General features: G+C 50.0%; 1 protein-coding gene across 4 annotated transcripts in view; it reads left to right on the forward strand.

Annotated features, from left to right (window-relative positions):
- Positions 1-422: 422 nt before the first annotated feature.
- TIAM1 (TIAM Rac1 associated GEF 1) overlaps positions 423-16148 on the forward strand; it is a 123049-nt gene continuing 107323 nt past the window's right edge. The window contains exons 1-3 of one of the 4 annotated variants that reach the window (XM_033519009.1): positions 424-759; positions 8786-9185; positions 14605-14664. The gene's annotated coding sequence lies outside the window, so the exon portion shown is untranslated. Of the gene's footprint in view, positions 760-8785; positions 9186-14604; positions 14665-16148 lie in introns of all 4 variants that reach the window. The other 3 variants (XM_015647776.3, XM_015647520.3, XM_015647690.3) reach the window with 3 other exon arrangements.

The raw sequence follows: 16148 nt of genomic DNA on the forward strand, positions 1-16148 counted from the left end.
GGCTTCTGCTTGAGCTGCAGCTTGGGCCAGCACTGAGGATACACTCCTGCTCCTTTTCCCCCATCCTTTCCTTTTGGTTTATGTCTGCAGACAGCCTAATTGGATTACTGGGGCACTCCACTCTGTAGGACTGGGGCTGGTCCCAGAGGCTCTGGAGCTGATGTGGGCTGGCAGCTGCTGAGCCTCTGTGCTTCCTTAGGGATCTCATCCCAACCCTACAGTGGTGGGTGCATTCCTTCATTTCACCTGCCCCTAGCTGCAGGGAGGAACGATTCCAAGTGCCTTTGTTTGGGAGCGTGCTGGAGCCTCTGGGTGGGACTGGCCTCTCCTGGGGAGCGCATGGCAATGGAGAGCCTTGAGTGCAGCTCAGATACTTGCCTGTGAGCAGCTCTCCTTCAAACGTGGGCTCTGTGCCCCAGACCAAGCAGCTCCTTGCAGCTCCCTGGGAGCTCTCCTGCATAGCTGAGCACTGGCCACGAGCTGCACAAACCCCGCAGGTTTGCGTTGGCTCTCTGTGAAGGCAGCTCCCCGAGGATCCCCCACGTGTCTCCTCTCTCCAGAGCCTTCTGCTGCCCAGACACCAAGTGGAGGGACCGTGAAGGCCGAAATCTGTTGTCAATGGGACTGCCCAGAGGGAAAACTCAGCCCCTGTGCTCTCCAGGGATCTCTGCAGCCAGTGCTGTCAAACCCTGTCCCTGTGGAGCTGCTGTGCTCGCCTAGGAGCTGTTAGACCTCTGGAAAACGAGAGATCTTGACAAGGTAAGTACAAATGACATGTACTTACAAATGAAATGCCCACTCTTCTCTGATGTTTTTTTCTTTCTCAGTGACTGAGGTGTTTTCAAGAAGGAAGAAGATTAAGGCTTTGCTTCTTCTGGGACAAAACTTCTGTGCTATTCTTCCTCTGAGGTTTTTATAGTTTAAATATGTGGGTGTCTGTTGTGGCATCATGTGTGTCCCACCACACATCCCTCCCTTTTCTCTGCCTCTTCTGTCATGAGGATTCAAGTCTCACATGCTTAAAATTGGTCACATGGACCCAGTAGCAGTTAAAAAAAACCAACCCACTAAAAAAAAACCCTCAGAAAAGCCCAGGTGTGAAGACCTCGTGGTTTGGATGCCTGGGGCTTGGCCACAGCATATTTCCAAGGATAATTTGCAAGGAGGGGGTTTCTCCAGTGTCCCTGAGCCCTGGGCCAGTGCTGGGCTTGCTCTCCCATGGGGGATTTGAGATTTTCCCGTGGTTGGCACTGCCCCATGCCCATTGAGGTGCGTGTCCTTGGGCCTGCTTGTGTGCTTTGGTGGGGCAGAGCTGTCTCCTGGCAGTCTGGCCCTGTAAAAGCTGCTGGTCCCTACCTGTGGCACCAGGGCTGTGCAGGAGGAGGGTGGAAGCGGTGCTGGAGCTGCTGCATAGCCCCCACCCTTCTGTTTTGGAGGAGAAGAGGTGTAAGGAGGATGGGTGGCTTTGCTGTGGCCATGGTGGTCTCTGCAGTGCTGTGTGACCTCAGGGCTCTCTGGGGGATGCTACTGCATCAGTTCCCACCTGCAGCCTTTCCTGAGAATGAAAGTGGAGGCTGAAGCTGAAGCCTCCCTGGAAAGGGATTGATTCTCATTGCCCTGGGCATGTCTGAGAGGAGCTTCTTTCTCCTGCCCCCATTCCCCTGTTGCCTGGTTTTCCCTCACGGTTTCCCTCACTATGAAGCTGCCAGTGTAAAGCTAAGCTGTGGAAATTCCACAGTGTGGCCATTAATCAGCCCTCCCTGAGAGTTTCCAGTTGCAGAATTGCCAGCAGTGACAGATGTGGGCTGTTCAATCTGAGCAGCTGATCCTAGCAGGAGGGCACGGTGGGTTATGTCTGGGTGCTGACCGTGTTCTCTTGCCCCAGTGCAGTGCCCTGATTAGTTTAACACAGAGATTCCAGTTATTAGTTAAATGCCTTTTTTTTTACTAATTCCTTCTGCCCCCTCCTGTACTTAAGGGAAACTGGACTTAGGGCAGGGGTGCTGTTGTGGTGAGATGGCCAGAGCAGGTTTGCAGGCTTTGGCTCAGTCCTTGCAGTGTCTGAGTGGGCTCAGTAAATTCCTGCCTGGTCTTGGTGGGTGTAGGGTGATTTCTGCTGTGGGGCAATAAACACACAGATCACAGAGTCACAGAGTGCCTTGGGTACAAAGGGGCCTTGAAGCCCATCCAGTGCCATCCCCTGCCATGGGCAGGGACACCTCCCACTATCCCAGGATGCTCCAACCTGGCCTTGGACACTTCAGGGATCCAGGGGCAGCCACAGCTTCTCTGGGCACCCTGTGCCAGGGCCTGCCCACCCTCACAGGGAACAATTCCTTCCCAATATTCCCCCTAGCTCTGCCCTCTGGCAGTGGGAAGCCATTCCCCCTTGTCCTGGCACTCCAGGCCCTTTTAAGCAGTCTCTCTCCATCTTTCCTGCAGCTCCTTCAGGTCCTGGAGGGCTGCAATTAGGTCACCCCAGAGCCTTCTCTTGTGCAGGCTGAACAATCCCAATTCTCCCAGACTTGTAAAGGATGTAGAAAAAAAAAAAGAAAATAAAAAAAAAAGAGGAATTTTCCCTTTAACAACGCCTTGTTGCACAGAAGCAGGAGTTCTTGCCCTCTGGCATGCTCAAGTCGGGAGGTCAGGATTTGGGGAGGGGGGGATTGGTGCAGGCTGACCCCCGGTGTGACCCACGGAGCACAATCCCACAAAGCAGGGCTGTTCCCGGGGGGAGCAGGCAGCCAGTCCTGATGGAAACGTTCCAGGGAGTGGGGAATGAGGAGGAGACTGAGCACATTTCCTTCCCTGGGTTTTTAGGAGACACTTAAGGGAGCATGCTGCGATGAGTGAGGGCAAAGGCGAGCTGCAAAAAGCACTCAGTGAACTTGTCTGGGGATTTCAGCCGTGTGGGCCGTGCCCTAAGAAACAGCAATAAAAGCCAACAGGCCCAAAGACCCAGATTAATTTAGAAACTCTGCAGCTCAGGGAGGAGGGCTGGAAACACAAGTGCAGCAGCTCAGGCTGACCTTTCCATGCACAGCAGCGCTCTTGCAGAGGCGCAGGCAGCGTCTGAGCGGGGTGAGCCAGGGGCAGCTGTGTCCCTGCAGCGCTGGGGCTGCTCTGCAGCTCCCTTGGCAGCTTGGAGAAGCTGGGCCCCAGGTGCCTGTGCTGCCTGACACGGGCCCAAGCTGCTGCAGAGGGATTCGTGGTCCTGGTGACCCAGAATAGGCCTGTTCACATCCAGCTGGGATGCTGAGCGGGGTTCCTTGGCTTCCCTCTTCCATCTCCTCCCTCCTCTCCAGCATGAAGCTGATAGCAGAATTCCTCTTTCCCAGGCTGCTGTAGGCACTTGATTCTGTGATCTCTGTTTGTATAGATCTGAGGCAGATTAAAGCCTCACAGGCTTGTCAGGGGATGGGGTGAGCCCATGCGTGTAACTCCCCCAAAATATTTCAGAGCTCCTGGTCCCGTGAATTCTGTGTCTTCCCCACGAGCTTCCTGGTGCTCCAGGGAACTTGTAACCACTTGAGCATCCTAGTCATGCTACAGGCAACTTCCTTCCCAGTGGCTGTTAGGCTGTATTTCCTCTAATGGGAGGTGGAGAAGGGAGTCACAGAACCATCAAGGCTGGAAAAGACCTTCAAGGATCTCTGTCAATAAGGCTGGGTCTCCTGACTGTGGGGGATTTCACTTGGATTAGAGTATGTCTTCCTCTTCACTCTTTTCTATACCAGGGTGTTGTCCTATGACCAAATTCTCTCCTGAAGTTATTTTAAAAAAGCTCTAAATTGTGATATGTTCCTGTACAAGTATCACATGGACATATATATATATATATATATATATATATATATATATATATATAGTAATTTATAATGGCATCTTAGCAGCTTAGGAAGCGATTAGTTTACTTTTGTGCCAATGTTTTTGCCTGTGTGGAGTGGGAGTTCTTGCTGACATGTGCTGGAGTCCTTCTCCTGCCCTTCAGCTGATGATGATTTAAATAAAAAACACTTCCTTTAGGAGTGTGTCAGAAGAGTTCTGTTTTGAAAAGCTGTTTGCTTTCCTAAGTCCATGTGCACATATGTTTTTCTCTTTAGGGTCTTAGGTTTCAGTGGTGTTTAATCCCCATTTTTCAAAACTGAGTTATTTAGAAGCCTAAGAGATTATTTGTATGAGTCTCTTCACTGTGGAAAAAAGGGAACAGAGTTTATACCCCCCCAATTTTGTTCTCTCTTTACCACCTTTGCCTTGTTAACTTTCTAAAGGTGTTTTTTGAGCTGAAAGCTCAAAATAAGAGATAGAAATGGATGGAAAACTGTCATGGTCTTTTGTAAACTATGTAAGACTATCCAGATGTGTAAGAGGCTGGTGTAGACCAAGGCTCCAGTAATTTTGAAAATGAGAAGCTGTCCATGCATACAGCTCCTAGAAACCCGATCCATCAGTTATTTCTGGGGTTTTGAGCATCTGGAGCAGTTTCCTAATTTTGCAGGAGACTTGGTGTGCAATTGAGGGCTAAGTGCTTCCTTTCTGTCTGCCTTGCTGGCTCCCCAGTGCAATGCACCAGGAGCAGCAGTCCAGGAGAGCTGGATGAACACATGCTCTGGCTCGGAGCTGGTGTTTGGATGGAGTTCATCCTGCCTGGGGGGCAGCAGGAGGCCTTGTGCAGCCTTTGGAAATGGTTTCCAAGCTGGTCTGGGCTCTGTTGGCTCAATCCAGCCAGGCTTGTTTCATGTAGGAGTTCAGCTGAGCGCTGGTGGAAGCTGTGACCGTGTATTTCTCCTCAGGCTGGCATTTTGTTTGGTTTCTCACGTTCCCCTGCTTACTCATCCCTCCTCTCAACTCCTTCCCCCTCTCCTGACTGGCACAGCAGACCCTGCCGGGAGGATGTGCTGATGGCTGGGAGTTGGCCCTAGCAACCAGAGAGATCCCCAAAAATAGCAGCTGCCAGGGTGGCAGAGCCTCTCTGAACCCCAGGACGCGGCTCTGGGGTCACACTTCTGTCTCTGGTGGTGGGATGGGCCAGAAGGAGCCGGGGCTGGGTGGGCTTGGTGCAGGAGCGGTGCTGTTTGAGGCAGGAGAGGAATTCCTGCGGTGTTTTTGTGCTGAGGAGATGCCTTTGCAGCCCAGGCTGTGTGTGTGAGAGTGCTCGTGCCCGTGACCTGAGCTGTCACCTGCCTGGGCACACGTGTGCTGCCAGCCTGGCCCTGCCAGGGCTGGAATTTCTGCTGGAGAGGCTGCTGGTGCCCCTGGAGCAGGCCAGCCTCTCCAGAGGGCTCTCCTTTCTGGGAACACGGCTGCACGGCTCTCTGCTGCTGTTTGTTCTTGTGATAGGCAGCACAGGAAATATTTTAAGGTTCTTTTGGAGTGTGGCTGTTTTCTTTGCCCTGTCTCTCCAGCCTAAGAAGATTCCTGTGTTTGGGATATCACTGCACTTCCACAGCAGTGTGAGATTTATGGAGAATTGTTCAGGGGTCATCTTCTGCTGTGGCAAAGCTTTTTTGCAAAGATTATCTTTCACTGCTTTTGGAGGGTGTTCTGCAGCCTGGTGTGTTGCTACATCCACCATTCCTGCTTATCAGCTTCATTTTCCTCCAGATCCTTTCCTCTAGCCATCTCCATTTCTTGCTAGATTTAAAACTATGCCAGGTAACTCATATTTTTTTTAAAAAAAAAGTCTTTCCCTAAATGTTTTTTGTTCTTGATGCAAACTCACCATGAGGAATTTTAGATAACTAGTCTTCACCCCAAATTTTGTGCATAATTTCTATAATTTGCAGTTGCACTGGAAGTGTAAATACTCACTTATAAAATATGAAATAATCCCAAATGGTCTCAGTGTGCTTGGGTTTAAAATAGCTTTTAGGTGATAGGAAGAATGATGAGTTTATGCTTGGTTTTGTCTTTGGTGGGGTAGGTGTGGGTCAGAAGAGCATCTGCTGTTGGGAGCTGAGGGAAGGAGACATTTCTGTGGTACCAAGGGCTTTGCTGGTTTCATCAGGCTCTGTACCAAGCCAGCTTCTTGTACTCCTTGCAGCACTAAAATGTGTCTCTAACACCATCTGCTTGTTTATCTATCCCTATTCCTTTATAACACAGCTGTTTGAAAGAGAAATCCAACCCAAACCCCAGAAGGGAATGGAAAGAGTGGCAGGTAATTGAGTTTTAATGCGTGATGACATGCAAGACGTAGGTTCTCAGGGGCCAGAAGTTATGTAAATTGTTGGTATAAGGAGACAGAGGACAGCCCAGATTAAGGTGGGGGCACAGATATTTATTTGTCTGTGGGAGAGAAGAGACCATCAGCTGTAATATTTACACTCAATTACCCAGGGAGGGCTTGTAATTCCTTGTGTTCTCTGGAGCATTCTGTGTTCTCCAGCATATTCCTGCCATATGTGTTTGGCTGCCAGAAGTTTATATACATTTTCTGCCTTTCCTTCCAAACAATGTAACATTTATTAGGAGTTGTTGTTTCAAGGGGGGAAAAAACCCTGCTCAGATCTGTGTTCTGGCACTGTGTGTGTCACACGGAGGGTGAAAAGTTCTGTATTTGCAGCCCTATGAATGATGGGGCAGGAAAACTCTGCTGGACACAAGGATGGAGCCACTGCAGTGCTCTGGCATTGTTTGCCATGCTCACCTCTTTTATTTCTTTTTTTTTCTTTTTCCCCCCCTTTCCCTGGAATTACTTATGATTGATTGTTGCAATTGATTGCAATTGTGAGAGCTAATTTTAGTGCATAAATTTTACACTGGAAGCCTGCCAAGTGTTTGTGTAATGGAGGAGAGCAACTGCACAGGATTTGGTGTGGGGTGTGCTTGTCTTCCTTTCTCCAACCAAATATCAGCAACCAATCCACAGACTGATTTAGATTTATATATAGAGAATATTTGTACATAGCCAGTTTTCTCCAAGAAGAAAATTCAGCCTCCCGTGGAAACAGAAGAGCAGTTTACAGAGCTGTGATGAGTTCTAAGGACAGCAGTGATGAAGTGACCATTGCCTTGGTTTTGAGATGAATAACCAAGCTAACAGAGTTCACTTTTAAACTTTGTGTGATGGAGCAGAGAGCAGATAGTGTTGTTGCAGCCCTAGGAGACAAATCTGGTCTGTTTAGCTGATGAAGAGCAGCACATGGGTGTATAGGTCTGGGCCCTTGGAAAATGTTCCAGCCCAGTCCAATTTCCACAAAGTTCCAAGTCAGGACTGGCCAGGAGGGGAGGTTGAGTTGCCACAGGATGAAATTGGAAGGTTTATTTCTGAGTGAAATATTAGCTCAGGGATAAATTTTGCTTTCTACATCCACATTTTCATATATCCAGGATTCAGGCTACAGTGAAGCTGGACTGCTTTGTAGGGCTTTCCTCCTTTTCCACTTGAATTTGGCCAGAGAGGAGCAAGAAATGTGGAAGGATAGAGAGGATGTGGAGATTATAGTGGTGGTGCTTAAGGCTTTTTGGGACAATTTTTTTATGGATTGAAAATTGATGCTAAAAAGAAAAGCTCATCTAATAGATTATTTTTGGTACTGAGATGATGGGCTCACTTGCAAGATTAGATACCAGAACTCCCTGGAACTTGTGTTATCCTTCTCCCACGGGTTTTTGGTGTCTCCTCTCGCTTGGCTTTTTTCCTGTCATTCCAGTTGTGATTTATCTTACATGCTTGTTTCAAAACAAGTTACACTGTCAAGCTGCCATTATGGAAACATTTGTCCTGGTTATCTTTCCAGAGTTATTCACAGATATAAGTTCTGGCAAAGTCAGGGACAAGAAGGATGACAGGTGGAAGAATCCACCTTCTTGAAATATCAGTTTGGGTTTTTGTGTTGTCTTGGGGCTTTTTTAGTTCAGCTTGGTGCCATGTGGGTTTAACTTAAGGACGTGGTTTGTCCCTGGAAAAGTGTCTTTAAAAAGGATGGAACAGTTGAAATATGTTCAAGACAATTAATTAACATGCCTTTCAATGGAAAGGGAAGGGTTTGTTTTTTTTCCCAAATTAAAGCTCCAGCCTGGTTAAACATTTTGTATCAGTTACAAAAGGAGCTCCAGTACATTTCTCTGAAACAAGGGATGAGCCAACTGCATCTGTGAGGTGTGGGAGTGACATTTCAGAGCCCACTGACAGCCTCATTGTCAAACTGAACATCATCTCTCTCTCTTACTGGTGCTAAGTGAGAGCTCCTCACTTCCCAGGGACAGAATTGCTCCTTTGGAAAATGCCACTGGAAGGCATGGATACCTTTGGGCTGGGAACAGGCTGCCAAGTAAAATTAAAGATTAAATTGAAATAGCCCATGTCCAGAAATCAGCCCTCCCTTCCCTGTCAGGAGGCACTGGGCAAAGGGAAAAGCATGAGGTGTTTTTTGAGCAGTGGGGACTTTGAGCAGTGGTTTTGCTATCCAATTTTCCCAGGTGCTACAATAATTGCATGTTACACTGTGGTGATGTCCTGAGCCTTAAGCAGCTTCAATTATCTCCTTCCTTATGGGAGGATTTCCAGAGGTAGAGCACTAGAAAGAGACCTTTGATGTCCCGTCTGAGCTGTGATTGATTTGAGAAGCGAGACGCCGCAGCAGAAGGGACGCGGAGCTGCAAGACCTCTCTGCTGTGCTGTCAAGTGAGCAGCCGCTTCCAGCTCCAGCCTGGATTATTTTGTTTACAAGAAAGTGACAGAATGGTAGGATTGTGTAGGTTAGAGGAGCTCTCCGGTCCCACCTCCCTCTCAAAAAGCACTTAGCAGCGTTTTTGTGTGTGTGTGTGTGTGTATAAACAGAGATCTGGCGCAGATTGCCACCCTCCTGCGTGCTGCTGTGCTGCTCCCAGAGCCCGGATCACACTGCTCAGATCTTGCACCCCTGCCAAGGAGAGCCATCACCTGGACTGGGAAAAAGTGTCTTGGGAGGAGCAGGTGCAAAGAGTGAGTCTGAGGGAAGAGAAGAGCCGGGCAGGCACTGATAAAACATGATGGAGCTGACGGCGTAATCGAAGGCCAGAGCCGTGGACAGGACCTGGAGGCAAAAGGAGCAGTAATGAAAGAGAAGCAGCACATCAGAGAGGCTGATTTGAAGGCAAAGCTGAAGTGAAAGCAGAGGGGAGGTTTCCCTCTTTGATCTGTTTGATCTGCACCTGCGGCGCTTTGTTCGGGCACCTCCCGGAGAGGGGCTCTTCCAGAGGTACCTTGGAAGCAAATTCCCACTGCTGGGAGGGCAGGGGGGCCTGCTGAGCCAGGAGACATTTCTGCAAGGCTTTGTCGCTCTGCAGGGCTCCTGGCACAACAGAAAGAGAAGGCAAAGGCCCCAGTCCAGGTTTTCCAGGAGGAAAGGCAGGTGGTGTGGGGCGAGCTGGATGACAGGTGAGGTGAGGAGCTTGTCCACAGTCAGCGGTGGACTGCAGTCAGGTGCAGACTGATTTTATTCTCTGCTTGGAATAAAACCACTCAGCACACACTCAAGGGCTGTTTTATAAATGTTTCCCTCTGGAAACTCTTACATGTTCCTAAACTTTGCAGTGTTTGGATGCCACAGTGCAGTGGGGGGAGCAGGGTGGGGAGAGGGCACGGGGATCAGAGCTGCCTGGAGGGGAGGACAAAGGCTGGGCTTGTTGGCTGGTGGGAAAGGCCAGATGGGAGAGAGGGAGGCAGGAGGAGGAGAAACGGATGTTGGATATGATGTTGGAAGTGGTGGGTCAGGGGTGAGGGGCTGCAGCAGCCACACCTCGGGGTCTGACCACAGGGGTAGAGCCAAACAGCACAGCCAGAGGAGCTCAGGGTGCTGCAAGGGTGGGGAGAAGATGTTTTCCAGAGGAAACAGCTGGGATCATTCCCAGGCTGAGAAACCCCAGCTTTGTTACTGGGAATGGCTCCTTGGGGGGTTGGATGCTGTGCTCCCAGGGTGAGGTGGCCTTAGAGGGGAAAAGAAGAGAAACTCTTGTGAGCAGCTTTAGGGGTGCTGGTGGAGCATGGCTGGGGCTGCCTGTGACCTGCTCCCCTTTCCCTTGGCGTGTTTTCCAGGAAAGAAAAAAAATAAATTACATCCTTGAGTACATCATCAGGCTGATTTTATTTTTTTGAAATTACTTTTTAATGCTCCAGAACTGAGTTACTGTGGGTTTGAGCAGCTTGATTTATTCCTTACACATCTGCAGAGCCATTTATCCTAATCCTTCCTTTCCTGTCCACGTCCATCCCAGTTGGTGCTCCTTGAGTGGAGCCCAAAGCCTCTGGAAGTGCCACTGCTGCCCTGGCAGCTGTTTGTCGAGAGCTCTGCCTGCTCCGTGGGCTGTCCAGACTTTGTGGGAGCAGGGATCCAGGAAGCTGGGCTGATGTTCTCACGGAGACAGAAGTGTCGTGCTGGCAAAGACAGCCGGGGTTTGGACTTGCCAGCAGTGACTAAGCCATGAGCTGACAAGAGCGTGTCGGAGGTGTGATGTGAGGTAAGAGACAGGTGTTGGGCAAGAGCACAGGGGAGGTACCACAGGGAAGAGGTAGCTGGCAGGTGGATGGGAAAACAGCCTTAAAACTGGGTGTCAGTGTTAGATGGAGGAGATGGTGATTCAGGAGCTGCACACGGATCTCGTGGATACAGGCCTGTGGGAACAGTGCTCCTGGAATAAATAAGGCAGAAGTGGTTTAGCTCTATTTTATTTTATTTCTTTATGCAAGAGGTGGGTGTGTTGCTGAGACACGGGGTGGCTCGGTGGTGGCTCAGTTTGCTGACAAAAGCAGGGAGATGGAACAGGGCACAGGAAGGGCCAGGGGCACCATGGAGTTTGGGGGATCAGAGGCAGAAGAGAGCGGGATGGGATGAGTCCTCCTGCCAGCAGTGAGGCAGTTTGGCGTGGATCTATCCTCCTACCCCAGCTACAGGCTCTAGTGCAAGCCACTGAGACAGAGTGTGAGGTTTTCCATCCGTGTCCATGCTTCTTGTCTTCTGCTTTTGTGTTTTGCCATCTCTGCTCTGGTCAGCCCTGTCGCCTCTGAAGCCACAGCGGTCCTTGGCAGGGGTTTCCCCTCCCTGCCCTCCTGGAGGGAGCCCTTGGTGGGGCAGGCTGTGGTTTTGGCAGTGCCTTGGAGGTGAGATGGGACTGCCAGCTCCTCCCACGGCACTCCAGAGGGGCTGCTGGGCACGGGGGAGCCGGACAGTGCACAGCAGCTACGTGAGCTTTCCCCCAGATTTGCAGCAAAGATAGGAGAAGCATTTGGATGGGACCCGTTTATAGCCTGGGATAATTTCTGCCCTGGCAAACCCAGAAAGAGATAAAGCAATGGAGAGCTGAGAGCTAAATCTCTCCTGTACAAATGCTGGGAGTGTATGTAATAGGATTGTTGAATTGGAGTTACATGTTTTCTGGGATAAGCACTGGCTGATGATAGCGGGCTCTTGTAGCCATGCTTAAATCAGGAAAAGAACTGGGGATTTGCAGCAGTTGTTGGGAATGCTGGGGTTTCCCTGCAAGCTTCCAGAAGAGCAAAAGGGAAGAAAAGGCTTTTGTAGATAAAACAAAACAGATCCCTGGGAAGGCTGGAGCTCCTGGCGGGGAGAAAACATCAGTGCTCTGACCTGAGGGTAGTCGGGTATCACAGGTTTTTCTTACACTAAATAAAAACACTTTGTAGATCTTCTAGCTGAACTTCCATTAGTTAACATGGGAAAAAGGAGGTTTTTTAGCAACATTTTCATTTTTCTGCTCACCTTTCAAGAGGTGCATTAAAAACTGCACAACCCAAGAGTTAAATAGGTTAAACACCTATTATTAAAGTGCAATTGTAAGCTAAGCTTAGGAGCTGTCAGAGCTGAGCTTGTCTGCCTAATCTGGACTTGCTCTCTTTCCCTGTGAGGGCTCTGATGCAGTGTTAATTGCAGGACAGCTCCTGCCTCACCTGCAGCAGGGCTGATTCCTGGCAGTGCTGGTGGCAGGGGGCTGCCCTCGCCCTGGTTTTGCCCCAGGAGGGACTCGAGGATGGGGAGCGATGTTTGCTTCTCTCAGTTTGGGCAGCCTGGGATCTGCTTCTCCTGGGGACTTGCTCTTGAGCTGTGTGCCCATCGCTTGTGCTCTCCAGCCCCAGCCAGGCAAGGGAGGGAAATGCCTCCAGCTGCTTGGGGCCAGGTGGGCCAGGCGCTTGAGATGGGGCAAAGGCTGGGAGGAGGATTGTTTTGGGCTGGGAGGAGGATTGTTTTGGGCTTGGGAGGAGGATTTTTTTGGGCTGGGAGGAGGATTTTTTGGGCTGGGAGGAGGATTTTTTGGGCTGGGAGGAGGACTCGGGTACCCACGTGTTGGATGTGAGTGTCGTGGCAGAGCCTGTCTGTGCTGAGCATGTGGTGCTGGAGGCTCTGTGGAGCTGCTGCAGCCCAAGCCCGGCTCTGGGCCAGCACAGCCTCTCCGTGGGGCTCTCCACACCCCTCTGGGGGTGGTGGGAAAGGGAAGCACCCGGCCCAGCCCTGGGTGTCAGCGCAGATTTCATCGCACCGCAGCGACAGCTCTGCCCATCATTAGGACTCAGGCCAGCAGGAGTTATGACTTCCAGGCTGATCTCCATATCCTTGGCAGGATAAAATTTCCCAGAAGTGTTGCTAATCTGCTGCTGCCTGCCCTGAGCTCCCTGCAGACCCAGTCCCTCTTGTGCCAAGCCCTCCTGGCTCCAAGAGGTATGTGGGACACCCTGCCTTCAGCTGAGCTCCCGTCTGTTCCCTTTCCTGAACACCCAGCTCTGCTGAGGCAAAGCAGGAGCCAGCACAGGAAACAGAAAGGGTTGGGTTGGGGTTGGGAGGGCCCTTAAATCCCATCTCATTCCAACCTTCCGTACTCTAGCACCAAGCCCTGTCCAACCTGGCTGCTGGGACAATCTCTTTCCCAGCATCATTTTTGTGTTTGAGTTTTTCCAGGAGCTCCTTGTTGGTCCACACAGCTCTCCTGGAGTTCTTACCTGCCTTCCTGCTTGGAGGAGGTGATCCTTGGGTATTAACCAGGTTTTATGGGCCTTTCTTCCATCCAGGGCTTTATCCTGTGGTCTCTACCAAGCAGCTCTCTGAGATAATGGTTACATCCAATTGTTGTTGACTTTTTGATGAAAATCCCTTTTTTTCTGGCTGTGTCTCTTCTTCCCTGTGAGACCCCAGAGCTGTACTTTACCTGCTGTAAAAACCTGGGCAATGCTGCTTTTTTGTGTGTGGTTTGCTGGGAGAGGGGAGGTGTAGCTGTAACCCCAAATCACAGCTGTGATGAAGGGGCGTCCCTCTAGGGGAGGTGACTGGAGGGTGTTGGGTTTGGTGGGTCCTCATGGAGCAACACCAGCTTGGAAGCCTCTGTCTGAGAGCTGCTGCGTGGGGCAGTGCTGTGGGATTGGGGCTGCTGGCTCCTGGCAGCTCCCTCCTCTCTTTCCCAGCTCTCTGGCTGCTGGATTGTCAAAGAGCAGAAGACCATTCCCGTGGAATTACGGATGGATAAAACAGCGGCGGCTGTTCAGAGAGCAGGTGTTTCCTCCTGGGCTTTCAGTTACCAAATTCATCAGGACATTCCAACTTCTTGAATTTTAAATTCCCTGATCCCCAAGAACAAAGTCATTTTCTCAGCTTTGGAGGCTGACATCTGCTTACAAGGATTACGTGTGTTCCTGGAGCAGTGGGCACAGATTTTCTTTGTGGAAAGGGATATATTGGAGAGAGTATTAAACCCCAGCACAAGTTCCTGCTCTGGAATGGAAATTGCTCTGCAGGTTTGGAGCAAGGCATGTTGGAACTCGCTTATTTATTTGGCAGATGTCTGATGGTGTTACATCATCCCCAAGCTTGGGGCTGCCAGGGCTCTGGGGGGCTTGGAGTGGTGGGTTGGCCATGGGATGCTCTGCTCTTCCTCCTCTCCTGGTGTGGGGGAACAACCATTTTCCATCAGGAGCCGTCAGCAAGCTCTGCCTGCCGCACACCCGTGTCCTGAGGTGATGGGAAGCACTGGTCAGGGAGAAGAGCCGTAGGAAATCTCTGCTGGATGGTGCTCAGGAGTTGTCAATCCACTCATGTTTCCAATCTCAGAGCAGCACGTGGGGGTGATATTTTCTGGGGATAAGTGACCTTTTACTGCTTTCATTGTGCAGGCATTCTAGGGATTTATTTTTTAAATACGTTCTGTTTTGCTACCGGAAACCTCTGCCACTGCTCCCAGGTTATTGTTCTGTGAGATCCACACTAACCTCGAGCATAATTTTGCTGAGAGCATTCAAGTGAGAGCCAAGGTTTCTGTAGAACTGCAGATCAACAGCAGTGTGGTACAATTAGCTGAACCCTGGGCCTGTGGAAAGAGTTGCTTTAGAACAAGTAAATGCTGCCTGCAGCCCTCGGTGTCTGGAGCTGACCGACCGCAGACCCAAGGGAAAGCACCTTAATTGGCTTCTGTGGCAAGATACAAACAGCAGCTAACAGTGAGAAGCAATAGGGATTTGAGTTCTTTCCCCCCTGCCCTAGCAGGTGGAGGTGGTGTCAGTGAGAACAGTCTGCCTGCCTTGCTTTGGCCCAGGTCTGTTTGGGGGTCAGGCAGCTGAACTGCAGCTCTGTGCATTTGGATGCTCCAAGCTGACCTTTTAATCTTCCTTTTGCATTCCAGGAGCTACGTGGGACAACAAATGTTTCCCTTTGGTCCTGTTTACTGCTGTGCCACCCTCATGTGAGTAAGGACTGGGGTGGATTTGGTGAGGGTGTGTGTTTGCAGCTCCTGCCCACCCTCCTCCTGCTCTGCTCGCCTCCCCTTCCCCTCCCCGCCCTGCAGAGCAGAACAAGGGCTCTCTTGGCAATAAAAATGTTATAAGGCCTCTTGGAGATGCAGAGTGAAATGTTTCTGTGAGAGACTGTCAGTAGCTGCATGATTTTTCCAAGCAAGCATGGCCAGGAATGTTTGTAGAAACGTGGCAGCACTAAATTGGGACAGTTGGTCACTAATCTGTGCGAAGATGCAAAAGTGATTAAATAAGATTCCCTGAGGCAGCCTCTAAGTTACAATATAAGGGTGACCCAGGCTTTTAAAGGCTCCTCTCTGACCCCTGTTCCTCCCCACACTTCCTCTGTGTGGTGGTCACTCCAAATTGCTGCCAGCTGGCCCATTTGTCCTCTCTGGGATTGTGCTGCTCCTCAGTTTTGACCTTTCAAAGAGACAGACAAAATCTGTGGCTTATGCAAATCTTTGAATTTGCAGCCAGCCTAACAGTGAGAGGGAGGAATACAGGGAATTTGAACTGCAGAGGGAAGAGATTTTCTTCTTCAGTGCCTCACTATTGACCACAGACCCCACTGTGCCCATAAATGAGTCTGAGTTTGCTTGCCTGTTGTGTTTGAGGTTTTCTTGCCTCTCTGTTGCCTTCTACCCTTGTTTCAGACATCAGGTTATGGTATGTTTCCAGCTAGACAAATATGAGCTGTTTTTTTGTTCCAGGGTAAGTTTTATTTTCCAGCCGAGTGGTTCCATAGTGTGGTGCCTTCACAGACACAAAAACAGAAGAGAAAAACATGATTTATAAAAATGTCAGCATCATAAAGAAAGAAGAATGAAACCAGAGGACTGCTATATCATCAAAGTGAGGGTGCCAGTGTGTGAACATGTGGCAGGGCAGTCAGTTAACAGAAAATGATAGTGAAATTGGGTGATATTTCCAGTCTCCCCAGGGGGAAAGCACACATGCTTTACGATGGATAATGAAACATTATGGTTTTTATGTCTAATACGTTAATTCTGCCAGGGCAGTAATCCCAAGGTTGCAATCCACATTTAAGTTGGAAAGATATGCACAGGCTTTTATTGAGGGCATAAACTACAGTGCATTTAAGGCAAAATAACAGAGAGATGGGAGAGGTTTCCACTTCCCTTCTCTCCCACTCCATTGTATCAAATACTGACTTGTGCCAGAGGGGCTGCTGTCCTGAAGCCAAGGGCTTCTTGCATGGCAAGCACAGAAGTTAATCCCTTTTCTTTTTTTCAGTTTTGGGAGGGAGATACCGTTTGTGATGTTTTTGTGCTCGTGTGGGTTTTGTAAGAGCAAGCCTGGAGCACTTCTAGCTTGAAACACCTGCAGGGGCCGGTGGTCGTGGATCAGCCCAAGGTACTGATCCAGAGTGTAACTTGTGTGTTGTGTACCTGGTTACCCCCACTCCAGCCCC

Source organism: Parus major, chromosome 1, assembly GCF_001522545.3.
Source record: "Parus major isolate Abel chromosome 1, Parus_major1.1, whole genome shotgun sequence".
Lineage (NCBI taxonomy): Eukaryota > Metazoa > Chordata > Aves > Passeriformes > Paridae > Parus > Parus major.